Source organism: Vanellus vanellus (assembly GCF_965231255.1).
Source record: "Vanellus vanellus genome assembly, chromosome: 1".
Classification (NCBI taxonomy): Eukaryota; Metazoa; Chordata; class Aves; order Charadriiformes; family Charadriidae; genus Vanellus; species Vanellus vanellus.
The window spans coordinates 214,217,712-214,231,856 of record NC_138905.1 but is presented as its reverse complement, the minus strand read 5'-3'; positions in this window follow the sequence as shown (position 1 = coordinate 214,231,856).

Here is a 14,145-nt window from a genome sequence, read left to right as displayed (position 1 = left end):
TGGTATTGTAGGCAATTCTGTGGGCTCCTGTGAGTCAGAGCAGCCCAAGACAGGGGGAGAGAAGTCTGAAACTAATTTATTTCACACTATATCCATCCAGCCTCCACGGAGAGTGTTTTGGGGCTGGGGACTCGGTGGTAGATCTAGGGGCTCTATGAAGAAGGAAAATGTCCCTTACTATTGTCATATACCCCTTTACAAGTCATCAGTCATTGTCTGGGTGTTAGATCCCAATTCTAATAGGAACGGGAGAGAAAAACAGATATTAGGTGTATCAGGACAGGTTATCCCCATGAAGAGTAACTTAACTTTCCATGGTGGTGTCTACTTTGTGCAGTCTTTCCAGGGAACCCACTGATAGGTTTGCTGCTGTTTCCGCTGCCCTGAGTTGCCCTCAAGATTTCAAAGTGGAGCTTCTAAAGGCTTAAGACCCTGACTAGCAGTGGTCTACCACTGTCCTTTTCTGATGTTACTTTGTCCCACATCCTCCCTTTGTCTGTGCCACCCTCTGCAGAAGATTAATATATAGTAGAGTCAAAAGCCACCTACCTTGTCAAGCTCCTGGGTGGCTCTCCCTAATTGTAGAATCATAGAATATCTCAAATTGGCAGGGAGCCATAAACAGTGAGAATAGGAGCAGTCACAATTATCAGACAATCGACAATGATTAAAAATTCTGCCAGCCTCAAGGGCAGCAGAGCTTGGCCCCACACTGAGTTGGGGCTGTCCCCTCCGTACCTCTGAAATATTCAGACTGCTGGTTTTCCACGTGGTACAACCTCTGCGTGGTCTCTCTGGCCCCAGTTTGTAGAGGTTCCCTGTGAGCACCTTACAGACCACGCTCGCTCTACTTGAACTCGCGCTCTCCACCATGCACATTTAGTAGCCCAACTGCATGGGCTGTGGTCTTCTCCTTGTCTCCTGCTCCTTAGGCAGTTCTAGAGCCATGGCAGGACAGCGGAAATAGGAGCCTCTCCAAATGCCTACAGTCCTCATTCCATCCATGTTTTTCTGTGGAAAAGGCTTTTAGAGGAAGAATGACTTATTTAATCTTTATTTCCGGCACACCCATTAACAAACAACCCTTGATCTGGGTCAAATGATATCTAATAACGATGGCTGTCTGCTGCCTGATAGTTTGCGGTCTCCTGCCTTTGCTCCTGCAGGTGAGGGTGCCGTCAGCTTGCATTGCTTCAACTCACTCTCCTGCTGTGTCTCCACTGGGACACATTTTGAAGGAAATGCTGTCGTTGTGCTCAGCGAGGGGAAGGCAAAACAGCCTGGGAGTGAGGAGAGGAGCTCCACACATTAATCTCAGGGTATTATCTTGCTTTTCTATCATCTCCTTCTACAGCCCCAGCAAAAAGCTCTGCCTTTGTAGAAAGCCACCCTTCCTAGCGTCTGAGTGAGGTCTCTAAACCTTTCTGCTCTGCCCTGGAAGCGTGCCTGACCTGCCCATTCACATCCATGGCAGAGTCTTGGATACTGCACATCAAGCACATCAAGCACATTGAGCCATAGGTAACTGAGGCTGCTGACCACCTTCTGGGGCAGAAACACAGTGCAGGCGCCTAATGTCTACCTTGTTCAGACAAACTGGGGGACAACCAAAGGGCCCAGAGCTGTGCTTCCTCCCTTAGCACTCTCCAGAGCAGCGAACGTGCTGCTCATGACCCAACAATGCTGAGGCTATCTGGGCGCACCGAGTCCTCTTCCTCACCGTTCAGGGTCTGAGTGGATATGCTTATGATTTTCAACAAACTTGCAATTTATAGTGTGATTTATAGTAGATTTTATAAATCTAATACTTAAAGCACACTCTGCTTAGCGCTGAACTACCCTCGTCTAGGTTTGTGCTCAGCAGAGCAACTACTCAAACAGCGCCGGTAGAGCTGTTAAGGTCAGCGAGTGACGGATAAGTATGCAACCGCTACTGTCAAAGCAGTGCAGATAAGTACATTGTACTTAGATTGGAATTTGTCTAAGAATCATAACTGAACAACTCCTTCTTACAAAAAGATTTCAGGGTCTTCAGGGAGCGTGGGCGGTTTGGTCTTCAGATTTATATCCCGGGCTCTTCTGGCAGTACGTGTGCCATAATATGCAACGGGATGTTTGCCTGCTGTTTAGTCAAACAAAAGTCACTTTCTACGATGACTGGAAGGGTCTTTTGGAGCCTGTCTACTCCCTCCTGACTTCTGCTGCTGCTGCTTACAGGAGAGATCTCAGCCTGAGGGTAACTCTGGCATCTCTGCCTGGTTTCATAAAACGGAGCCAGAAGCCAGTGGCGTGAGTAAGGCAGAATCCCATGTGACTGTGTAACACTGCTTTCCATGGGAAGATATTTCTCACATCAGAAAGTCCAGCGAGTGGGTGGGGGGAAATCTATAGCAGTGATTTGGCTTGGGACTGTGGAAAAGATATGTGATGCAAGCTAAGCTACTGGCCTCTTTCACCTTTACTTGGCATGGAAAAACTGTTGCCTCTTTCCAGCTCACAACTGGCAAGGGCTGTGCAAATGGTTACCTACTAAAAGGTGCTGTAGTTTGGGTTCCTCATTGTGATTTGTATTTTAATAGATGTAAAAACTGTGGCTTTCTCCTGCCTATAAATAAAGAGACTGGGCAGAATCATTCCTCCAACAGAGTTCCCCGGAAAATGAGGAGGAAGTTCACTCAGTGAAGCAAAGGGGTGGTAAGCGGAGCTGTGCGCATCATTCCCTGCTCCATCCAGCTTACGGAGATAGCTTGCCAACTTCACTCGTCAACAATAATGTATTCCATTTTCCTCCCCATGACATGTGAAGTTTAAATTAATCAGAGCAGCAAACGGAGACAGAATCTCCATTGACCATTTTTGGCTGGAAGTACATTTTCTGATTTCCAACCAAATTCTTCATGGAGGTTAAGACCGTTTTATGACACAACCATGTCTCCCTGCTTTTATGAGAATACAGCTGGATTCTACAAAACAGGTGTGAGTCCACGCTCTTAAAGTTTCAGACTCTATTACAATAATAAACGGAATAGATACAAGGGCAAGTTTTCTCCCTGTCTGTGAAACAGATGCTATTAGATCTAGCTGAAACTTCAAGTTTCCATTCCACAAGAAATGCCAACGTTTTAATACCAGTCCTATTATGGTAAGAAGAAAGAATGCTGTTCTGACTTTAGCTTTTTGGAGTATTAGTATAATGTAATATAGAACAAAATATGTTTGGAAACAACAAGTCGTTGTGAAATGAAAAATCAGTCAAAGGAATCAGACCAAAATATCATCAAAGTCAGCACTGTTATAGAGGAAATTTTCTGTGAAGATGGAACAGGAAAAATATGCTGTCAGAATATTTTTAGGCAGTCGTAGATGCTTTAATTATAGTTGCATTATGATATAGGTAGACAAAGACAAAATAAATCTATGGCTCTTTTTCTGGTCAAATCCAGACACTAAGTCAAAACGCCCTTTGGTTTGCTCTTACACAGTGTCAACACAGTTTAGTGAGAGATGCAGCTAACTTATACATATATATGTGCGTACTTGGTATAATCCAGCAAATAGGTGGATAAAAACTTTCCACAGTGATACGTTTCCAGGAACAGTGCGAGAAGACTTCCAGAAAGAAAGTCTCCAGCTTTGAGGAGAAGACAATGGAGGAATAAGCTGTGTTTTGGCAGTGAGGATTTTCCCAGAGGTGACTGTAGAGGCAGCTGCTCACCGCATTAGCACTGCCCACAGCACCCTCTGGATCAGCCAAGCTGTGTCTCTGTTTCCCCGCCTGCTGTTAGTCCTGCAGATACCTCCACCCTTGCCTTGTGTTGTAGCGAGCTCGCAGGGGCACATACACGGCGCGTGGAACCAGCTGAGCTGCCAGGTTTTGAATCACCTGTTTTCACCAGGGGGATATTTTCAGGCAGCCTGACGCAGGGAAGATAACGTGTCCCCGAGCCACGGAGCAAGAGAAATGCTGACATTTTAGAACGCTTGGCACGAACCCCTGCCTGGCTACCGGCTCCTTGTCCTTGAGACATTCGAGTTCACCTGTGATTTTGATTTGATTGCTGTATCCCAGCAACTCCGTTTTGCCTGCCTGAGTGCCGGCCGCTCCCTGCACCGCACTGCGCCCCTATGGACTCTGTCAAATTGCACCATCCCACTGCGGGTAACTTGGTCCCAATTCCCTTACGGCAGCGTTGTGCATCCTTCCTAGTTTGCGTGGCTTCTTTTCTCCATGTGAAGATCTGGATCTTAGAGTGGGAAGATCAGAGATGGCAGAAATAAAGTATCAGCACAGTTACCTATACATATCTTATTTAATCATTTGCTAATTGCCATTCCCTTTCTTACGCTGCTGGCAGACAGGAGCGGTGCCCAATTAGGTAACTCCATAGAGCATTTGATGTTGACTGCATTCAGCTTCTTGGAAAAATCTCATCTGGAAAAATTATTTTCTGGGCACAGCGGGGTCCCTAGCGTGAAAAAAACTTTGCCAGTCTGCAGTCTTGCCCAGTTAAGTACCAAAGGATCTCTTTCTTGGAAATCATTGGAAAACATGGCTACAGAATTAAGGTGGCAACTACCTCCCACCCCAGTCTTTTGCTGCACATTCCAGAAGGCTCTTTCTGACAGGGTCCAGCAGGACTGGCATCCCAATAATGAGGAGACTGCAGGAACTACTCAAAGCAGTTAAGCACAGTACTACATACTTCCTATCCATTGCATTTAAACCATAGTCTAATAAAACAATTAGCTGCTTCTGTCACTGGACATTAGTTTTCACATGCTTTAAATTAATATAATTGAACAGGCAAAGAATGGTCAGAATCAATTCTGACAGATTCTAAGAAAAAGTCTAAATATAAGCTCTCAAAATCTCACTTGGCAATTCTTTATGTTATGGCTTTGATAACAGTATCCCTTCAAATAATGGTTTGCAAAGCAGCTTTCAAAGTGAATTTTCATTCCAGGTTACTGTTTGCTGTAACAATAGAGAACGATACTGCCTGCAGCTGGGCATGGAAATGATTACGGGTTTCTGGGCAGCACAGGCAAATGTTCCCTCTTCTGATGGCTCCAAGGGGAAAGGCCAGAGGGAGACATAGAATCATGGAATCATAGAATGGTTTATGTTGGAAGGGACCTTAAAGATCACCTAGTTCCACAACTTCCCTGGGCAACCTCTGCCAGTGTCTTGCCACCCTCACCATACAAAATTTCTTCCTCATATCTATTCTAAATCTCCCCTCTTCCAGTTTTGAAGCCATTACCCCTCATCCTATCACTACATGCTTTTGTAAAAAGTCCCTCTCCAGCCTTCTCTTAGGTCTCTTTCAGGTACTGGAAGGCTGCTATAAGGTCTCCCTGGAGCCTTCTCTTCTCCAGGCTGAACATCCCCAACTGTCTCAGGCTGTCTTCATAGCAGAGGTGCTCCAGCCCTCCAATCATCTTCATGGCCCTCATGGCCCTCCTCTGGATCTGCTCCAACAGGTCTGTGTCCTTCTTGTGCTGAGGACTCCAAAGCTGGATGCAGTACTGCAGGTGGGTTCTCACCAGAGCAGAGTAGATGGGCAGAATCATCTCTCTTGACCTGTTGGTCACAATTCTTTTGACGCAGCCCAGGATCTGGTTGGCTTTCTGGGCTGCAAGCGTACATTGCCGGCTCGTGCTGAACTCGTCAAGCAACACCCCCAAGTCCTTCTCCTCAGGGCTGCTCTCAATCCATTCTCCGTTCACCCTGTATTTGTTCTTGGGATTGCCCCAACCCAGATGTAAGACCTTGCACTTGGCCTTGTTGAACTGCATGAGGTTGGCTTGGACCCACCTCTGCAGCCTGTCCAGGTCCCTCTGGATGGCATCCCTCCCCTCCAGCGCGTCAACTGCACCACACAGCTTGGTGTCCTTGGCAAACTTGCTGAGGGTGCACCCAATCCCGACATCCATGTTGGTGATAACAATGTTAAATAGTACTGGTTCCACTACTGACCCCTAAGGAACGCCAGTTGTCACTGGTTTCCACTTGGACATGAAGTCCTTGACCCCAACCATTGGAGTATGGCCATCCAGCCAATTCCTTATCTGCCAAGCGGTCCATCCATCAAGTCTGTGTCTCTCCAATTTAGAGACAAGGATGTTGTGCAGGACAGTGTCGAGTGCTTTGCACAAGTCCAGGTAGATGACAGATGTTGCTCTCCCCTTATCCACGAACTCTGTAAACCTGTCATAGAAGGCCACCAAGTTTGTCAGGCATGACTTGCCCTTAGTCAAGCCATGTTCGCTGTCACCAATCACCACCTTATTTCCCATGTGCCTTGGCAGAGTTTCCAGCAAGATCTGCTCCATGATCTTGGTGGGCACACAGGCGAGACTGACTGGCCTGTAGTTCCCTGCGTCTTCCTTTTTACCCTTTTTAAAAATGGGGGTTACATTTCCCCTTTTCCAATCAGTGGGAACTTCACCAGACTGACATGACTTCTCAAATATGATGGTTAGTGGCTTTGCAACTTCATCTGCCAGTTCCCTCAGGACCTGTGGATGAATCTCATCAGGTCCCATGGACTTATGCACCTTCAGGTTCCTTAGATGGTCTTGAACATGGTCTTCTCCTACAGTGAGCAATTCCTCATTCTCCCAGTCCCTGCCTTTGCTTTCTGTGACATGGGCAGTGTGGGTAGAGCCCTTGTCAGTGAAGACTGAGGCAAAAAAGTCATTGGGTACCTCAGTCTTGTCCATGTCCCAGGTGACCAGGTCTCTTGTTTCCTTCCAGAGAGGGCACACATTTTCCTTAGTCTTCCTTTTATCATTGACATATAGAAGTTTTTCTTGTTGCCCTTCATGTCCTGGCCAGATATGAATCGATCAGGGTTTTACCTTGCCTAACCTGGTCCTTGGCTGCCCAGATGTTTCTCTGTATTCCTCCCAGGCTACCTGTCCTTGCTTCCACCCTCTGTAGGCCTTCTTTTTGCTTTTGAGCATGTCCAGGAGCTTCTTGTTCATCCATGGAGGCCTCCTGACTTTTTTGCCTGACTTCTTAGTTGGGATACATCACTCCAGAGCTTGGAGGAGTTGATCCTTAAATATTAACCAGCTTCCTTGGGCCCTTCTCCCCTCCAGTGCTTTCTCCCATGGAACCCTACCAACCAGATCCCTGAAGAGGCCAAAGTCTGCTCTCCTGAAGTTCAGGGTAGTGAGCTTTCTGCACACCCTTCTTGCTGCCCTAAGGATCTTGAACTCTACCATTTCATGATCGAGTCTGGGTCCCTATATGGAGGGTTGGGGAAGATAAAATGTCATCAGGCATTTCAGAGAGAGTCCAGTTAAAGGTAAAGTGACTTGGAGACATCAGTGCAGGTTTAACTCCCTCTGCTTAGCCCACTCCTGTGTCTTAGGATCCTCTATCCCAGACCAGCCCTTCATGAGACCCACAGCTTTAATTTTTTGCTGTGACTGCTCCTTAACAGGCAGGGCTTCTAATGCTTCACAGTAGTAAAATGCCTATTTCTAGTACAGAAAACCTGCTCTGCTTGTACTCTTATCATTTAACCAATTACAGTTTCTTAGGTTGCCCTGTTTTCCTCTATAAATGCAGTGCTTGCAAGAAGCAACCGAATGTGAGTCTACCAAAACAAGAACTGAATACTGACTGACATTCCCAGACACAAGTGATTTTTCAGCAGAGGATGTCAGGAACTTGTCTTCTTGGCAGTGTCTTTTTAATTCCAGTTTTATCACTAATTTTGGCAAATGACCAGGAGGGAAAAAAAGAGTTATCTAGCAGAATGCAGAGGGCATAAACTGTGAAAAGGGAAAATGGACAGTGTAGGTGGGCCTCTTGACGAGAGATCTGTGAGGCTGAAGAATAATCCTCCATAGCATGGAGAATCCTCCATGTCTCCTGGAGAATTGCAGAGAAATTTAGTTTGTAAGAGACCTCTGGAGATATCTAAACATCTTGTATGCTGGAGCTCTCCTCGGCACTGAGGACTTCCCGTCTTCTCTATATCTCCTAAAAAGTGAGTGTGCATGTATTACAGCTCCCTCTGAGTGCATGTATGCAATCCAGTCATGCAAACATCCCACACGTCCCACACATCTGTAATTGCAGTGATGGCATAGTTCTGCAGCTGCACAGACCTCCTATTCCTCCTATTTGTTTCCCAGACAGTGTGTTAGTTGCAGGAACTCCCCAGGATGTCCTCTGTCTCTGGGGAGTGTAGGGGCCTCCCTCAATGCTCTTTCTCCTGTGTGATTTCATCTCCATCCACAGAAGAACCTACTTTAAAGTCTTTCTCAGTGGGTTAGAAAAGATGTCCAGAGGAGCATTTTTCTAGGGCCAGACAATGGTGAACCAGACCGGGCCAGACCTCTAGGTGACCCTGCTCTGGCAGTGGGGTTGGACTAGATGATCTCCAGAAGTCCCTTCCAACCCCTATCATTCTGTGATTCTGTAGTGACACATGGAGCTTTTCCCTTTGGTCAGGCATTCAAATCAGGCCCCAGGCCGCAGCAACCAGAGTTACTGTCAGCTGGCAGTCTGGAGACATGGGCTTCTAATCTAAATCCAGTCTTCCAACAGCACCACTTTTTGACATATTTATCAGTTGTCTCAGCAGAAGGGCCAGAGGATGAGTGAATGAGGAAGACCAGAGGATCCCCTTGCTCCATCCTGGAGAATGCCACCACGTGCTAAGGGGGCAAGTTGCTGGTGCCCAAGAGGTCCCTCTGATGCTACAGCACACCACCGATCCCAGTGGGAAATCACAGAGGTTGTTACCTAAACTAAAAGTCTCTTTTTAATTCCTGTACTGAATGATCTCAGTCAAACTATGCAATTAACCACCAGGAGGAAACAAACAGCTCCTCAGATAACTTTTGGAATGAGAATCGGTTTAGCCTCAAAAGCTGCTGTTCTCCAGCTTTGTATTTCTTTTGCTTTCTGTCCCTCAAACATTTCCCAGAAGAAAGAAAATCAGCTCCACACATTTATTTCTATCTCCTCAAGCACATTAGAGACAAATTAAAAGTTCTGTCCTTCACCAAATGTCACATGGGATCTCTGTCAGTCTCCTGAAACTTCTATTAGAAATATGGAATATGACAGAATATGAAATCCAAAGGTGAGTAAGTACTAAGGTTAGGGATGTAGCTGAGAAACCTAATTAAATTGGAGGAATATTGCCTACTGGATGGGGGTTCAGGCAATGTTGGCTTTATTCCAGGTTGTGGCAGTAACGTGGTGTGCAAGTATAGGCAGAGAGACTGTTTTTTCTTTGATTGCAAAATAGGGTGAGAAAGTATCTTTTCTTTTTCTTTTTTTTTTTTTCTGGAGCGATACAAATAATATATCTAGCAATATAATACAATACTGTTCTTAATCAGACAGAGCTCCCATTTATTTCAATGAGAATATTGCCTGCAGGATCAGGTCGTCAGGTCCTAATTAAGGCTCAGTCAGCTGTCAGCTTTCCCTGCCGAGTTCAGTACCGGGGACTCAACTTCATCTCACCCTCCTTCTGCTACTCGCCTGCCCTCACAACAGAAGCTCCAAATTCACATTCAGAACAAGAGCATTCACGAGACACTGATTTAATTCTGACCAGGCCTGGCATTCCCCTGGCTTTGTTAACGTCTGCTCTCGCTTCGGTGCCGTCCTTTATTGTAAGCCTAATAAGTACAGAAAGGCTGTGGAACGGGGATCCGGGCAGACTCGCAGCAATGAGCTTCGAGGAGCTTGTTTGCCCGGGCAGACAGACTGGGTAAACAATTACCTCCAGCTCAAATGTTCAGGTCCTGTAGAAGAATTGGATGCTTGGCACTGGCCACTCTCCATGACATTCAAAATTTGGCTTTTCTCCAATCAAATATTTAAACATTTGGGATCGTTTGTGCAGCCCCACAGGCTCAGTTAGGAATTTCTGCTGCATTCTATTTTTGCAAATGGAGATACAGTGATTATTTACCAAGAACTTTGAAAAAAAACGTGCTTAGCTTTACAGCAAGGGTAAAAGAGAGTTTGTTTGAAAGTCATAATGGAACAGGTCAGCAGCTACCAGCATAATACTCTAAGCAATGTACACTTAGAGTATAACTTGGAGCGTTGCTGTCACAGACCCTTCTGTGTACATTGCTGGTAGCAAACAGCTGGCTTTTAATGAAACATAATAGAGAATTTGTTATTTTAAAACTGCCTTCCATGTATAACCATGCCTGTTGCAGTACAATGGAGAATTGTACCCTTATTCCTTCATGCTGGTAATGCAGGAAATATTTAACAAGTGCTTGCTAAGTATTTATTTTAAAATACATTCATGGTGTGTCTCCAAATCAGAAAAGTAAGTATACTTTGAATCGTGCACACATGTAATTTTTGTATCAGGACATCATGTTTATTATAATTCTTGCATTTCCTAGTTTCAGACTGATACAGTAAAAGATGCATAGTATTATCTAAGTTGATCTCCTGTATATCACAAACTCCGACGTTTCACCCTCTTTCAGTTTATCCAACCCACATCCTCAGTTAGAGTAAGGAACTTGAGTAAGTTCTCAGGAAATTAATCTGCTGTATGCGACAGGTCTGCCAACCCAGCTTCGACACAGTAAATAAATAAAACAAATCTGGTGAACAACAGATTAAAAATTGCAGGGAACTATTTTTTTTATAAGACATTTGAAGAAAATGGGGGAAAAGAAGGTGCTTGTTTTTCATTTATCTTTGAGAACAGAATCAAGCCATTCTTGTACATAACCACTAAACTTGCTCTTAATTGTTTTTGTCAGCCATATATGCACAAGATGTTTAGAAAAGAACAGAGGGTATGGGGTGGATCGCTGTAGTTGTCTCAACCTGTGAGGCTGTGCGCGTTCCCATAAAGAACTCACAACCTGTTCAAAGGCAGCGGATGGTCCTTTATGGATATTCTGCAAGAAAGAGGCTTTATTGGTCTGAAGAGGTGAATTTAAGGCTCAGCATTGGACTTGGTCCTTCTTTGAGCAGGAGGCTGGACTAGAAGACCACCAGAGGCAACCTAAATTATTCTATGGTTCTCTAAACAGATTTAATGACTGCTGATGGTCTAAGTGAATACTAATGACAGATCATCTCATGTACTACTGAGAGCAGAGATCGCAGCAGGGAGATGCTTAGAAGAACATTTAGGTGATCTGGAAGAACTGATAAATGCTAGGCAGAAGCTAGGTAAATAGTTCAAGTTAAAGCTTTGAGAAATGTTGGCCTGCTTTTCCTAGGGAAATGGGACAATTTAGATGGCCTCCAAATCAAGAGAAAGACATATAGACTTCTCTGGGATCAGGCTGGGGCATGAAGCTGACAGAAAAAGAGCAGAGTGAAAAGGTAGAACAAAAGCACACGTGTTAGCACAAATTTAAAACATCGTGAAAGAAATCAGCAAAGCAACCAAGAGTCTTGCAAAACAGAAAATGTCTAATTTTCCTTAAGCTAATGCTCAGTCTGGAAAATAAGAAAGAGGAATTTGTCTGCTCATTAGTAAACATCAGTTTGGCCTAACTAATAGTACTGAATTTAGTGGCAGGATTTCTGTGATCAAACAGTTTAAATCACTTGTTATAACTAAGCCAGCACGTAGTGATCTCAAAATAGCAGAAACTGTATGTCAAAAATGGCATCACCTCTTTCTGTCACTGATAAGGGAAACCACTGATCTGAAACATTTTTGAACCACAGGATAAATATCTACTTAAAACATCTCTCTGCAATGTATAGAGAAAGTGACTTAGTTTGAAAGATGTATTCTGCATTTCCCACAGTGACAGTGGGACTTTCTAAAAATTACATACAACAGTTTCCTAGACCAAAAATCAACATGGAAAACATATATTAGCCTGGCCAGCTAACAGAGGTATCATTCCAAGAGTTAAACATTATTACTTACAGATGTTACTAAAATTAGACATTTTAAAATCGGGAGTTTTCAAAAAATTGTCAAGAAGCCCTCTTGACCATTACTATCAATTTCCAATTAGTCCTAAAGAAGAAGGAAAACTGTAAAGGTCTGGAAGAAAGTGAAGGTGATATAAGTATTTGAATAGGATATATGGAATTACCCAGATAACTGTGGGCTTTTCTACTTGATTCCAATCTCAAATCACATAATCAGATTGATTACACAAAGGATTAACATAATATAATTAATATAATTAATTAAGATTTACAGAAACAGATTTTGTCAAAGAATAATACTGCTTTTGATGAAATTGTAAGTTTTAGAATAACAGTAACTGTACTGATACAGTATACTTAGACTTCTAAGGCTTTTTACCATAACATATCTTGATAAACAGCCAAAGTATAAATAGAAATAAGTAGACAATGATGAATCGAAGGCTGTAATGTATACCTACACTGTGATAATTTTTAGCTCAAGACTGACTCTTCTTTCAAATGTCTTTCTAGCTCAAACAAGGTTAATGAATTGGGGCAGAGAAGCCACCAGGTAGTGCAAGACGTCAGTCTTGATTGCAGTGCTTCCGTCCAGCTATAAAACCCACTCCGTGTGGGTAACTTGACCATCAAGTGAAGACAGACCAAAGTGTTTTGCAGCACCTAAGGTACAGCCAAAGCTGGTACTTCTGGCTGGGGTCTTTCCTCATGGTCCAGGTCCACTACTCCAAACAATAGTTATGTCGGATCCTCCTACTAATACACCAGGATGAGGGCAGTGTTAGGACTTTTACTTCTCCTGAGTGTGGCTGAACTGTCATTCGAGGAGTTCCTGTGTAGATTTCTGGGTCGGGTGTGCTGGTCACTCCTCTCCAGCTCTAGGAAGTCTTCTGCCAAGGTGGCCATGGAACAATGCCATGGAGTTATATGGGATGTGTCTCAGATGTACTGTCTTGGGCTGTTGCTAAATTTAGGCAGATACCTATATTGTGCTTGTCTTAGTTCATATTTTCCATGAGGATGAGGAAGTTAATGTTAAATTCTAAATTATATTTACAGCTTTGATGCATCACTCAGCTCCTGATGCAGTTTTGAGGTCCTAGACTCAGGTCCATAGTAGCTATATTTTTAAGTGATTTGCTTTTTGCGAGGCTGTATACATGTCATTAAAAATTAAATTTTTCCATGTAAGTCTCTCTCCTTGGTACAGAAGGGAACCCAGCTTAGCTGAAAGAGTGTAGATTGAGTGCATAGTTTTGACACTCCAGAAACAGGCTTTTTCACTGAGTATGCTTGAAAGAGGAAATATTTACAGACCACCAGTAAGTACCTGGTACATAGTATGGAGCAGCACATGGCTATTTTTCGATATTCATCTTGTGAGTTTTAAAACGCACTCAAAGGCACACTGTGTCAGAAATAAGTTAAAAGAAATCCAGACTTGCTATAAATATTCCTTATGGGACGTGTCTCTGCAAGACATATCATCAAATGGTTTTCTTATCTTCTGGGCTTTGAACTGTAGATTGTAGTAATTAGTGCTGGGAAAGACCTATTGGATTACCTAAACTGCTACATGATATTCAGGATTGTTCTCTTTCCTAATGTTTTGCCTCACACAGTTTATATATCCTTGAGGGGGGGGGAAATCCCCTGGGATACTATTTCACAACTAGTTTGCACAGTCAGAAGTTTTTCTGGTGGCATTTAGCCTAAATATGTCTTTTCTTATCTCACTGCATTGTACTCTTGTCATTATACTCCTTAGTGCCATGTAAAATAATTCCTCCTTAGGGTCCTATATACCCTACACTGCAAGTGTAGGGTATTAGATTCATCCTATGATAAACTATACAAGTTTTCTTTATTTACCTTTAATCATTTTTTGTTTGTTTGTTGTTTTTTTTTCCTTAATCACCTCCAATTTGTTTTCGTCTCACATGGAACTAGGAAGACAGAACTAAATACAGTTCTGCAGCTACAGTCACAGCTGAGAAGCATAAAATCGCAATTATTACCCTGCAAATATAAGATGTCATCTGCCACAAGAGAAGAAAAAGGATCATAGGTTAGTGAAACAGGTTGCCGATTTGGGAGAAAAAACATCACATTTTTCATACCTGGATATGCTAAATTTGGAAAACAAGCCAAGCTCATCTTGACAAGACATGAACAAGAGCTGCCGAAGGAGCAATTCTCTGATGAGGAGCACTTAACTCCAAATGGTGTAT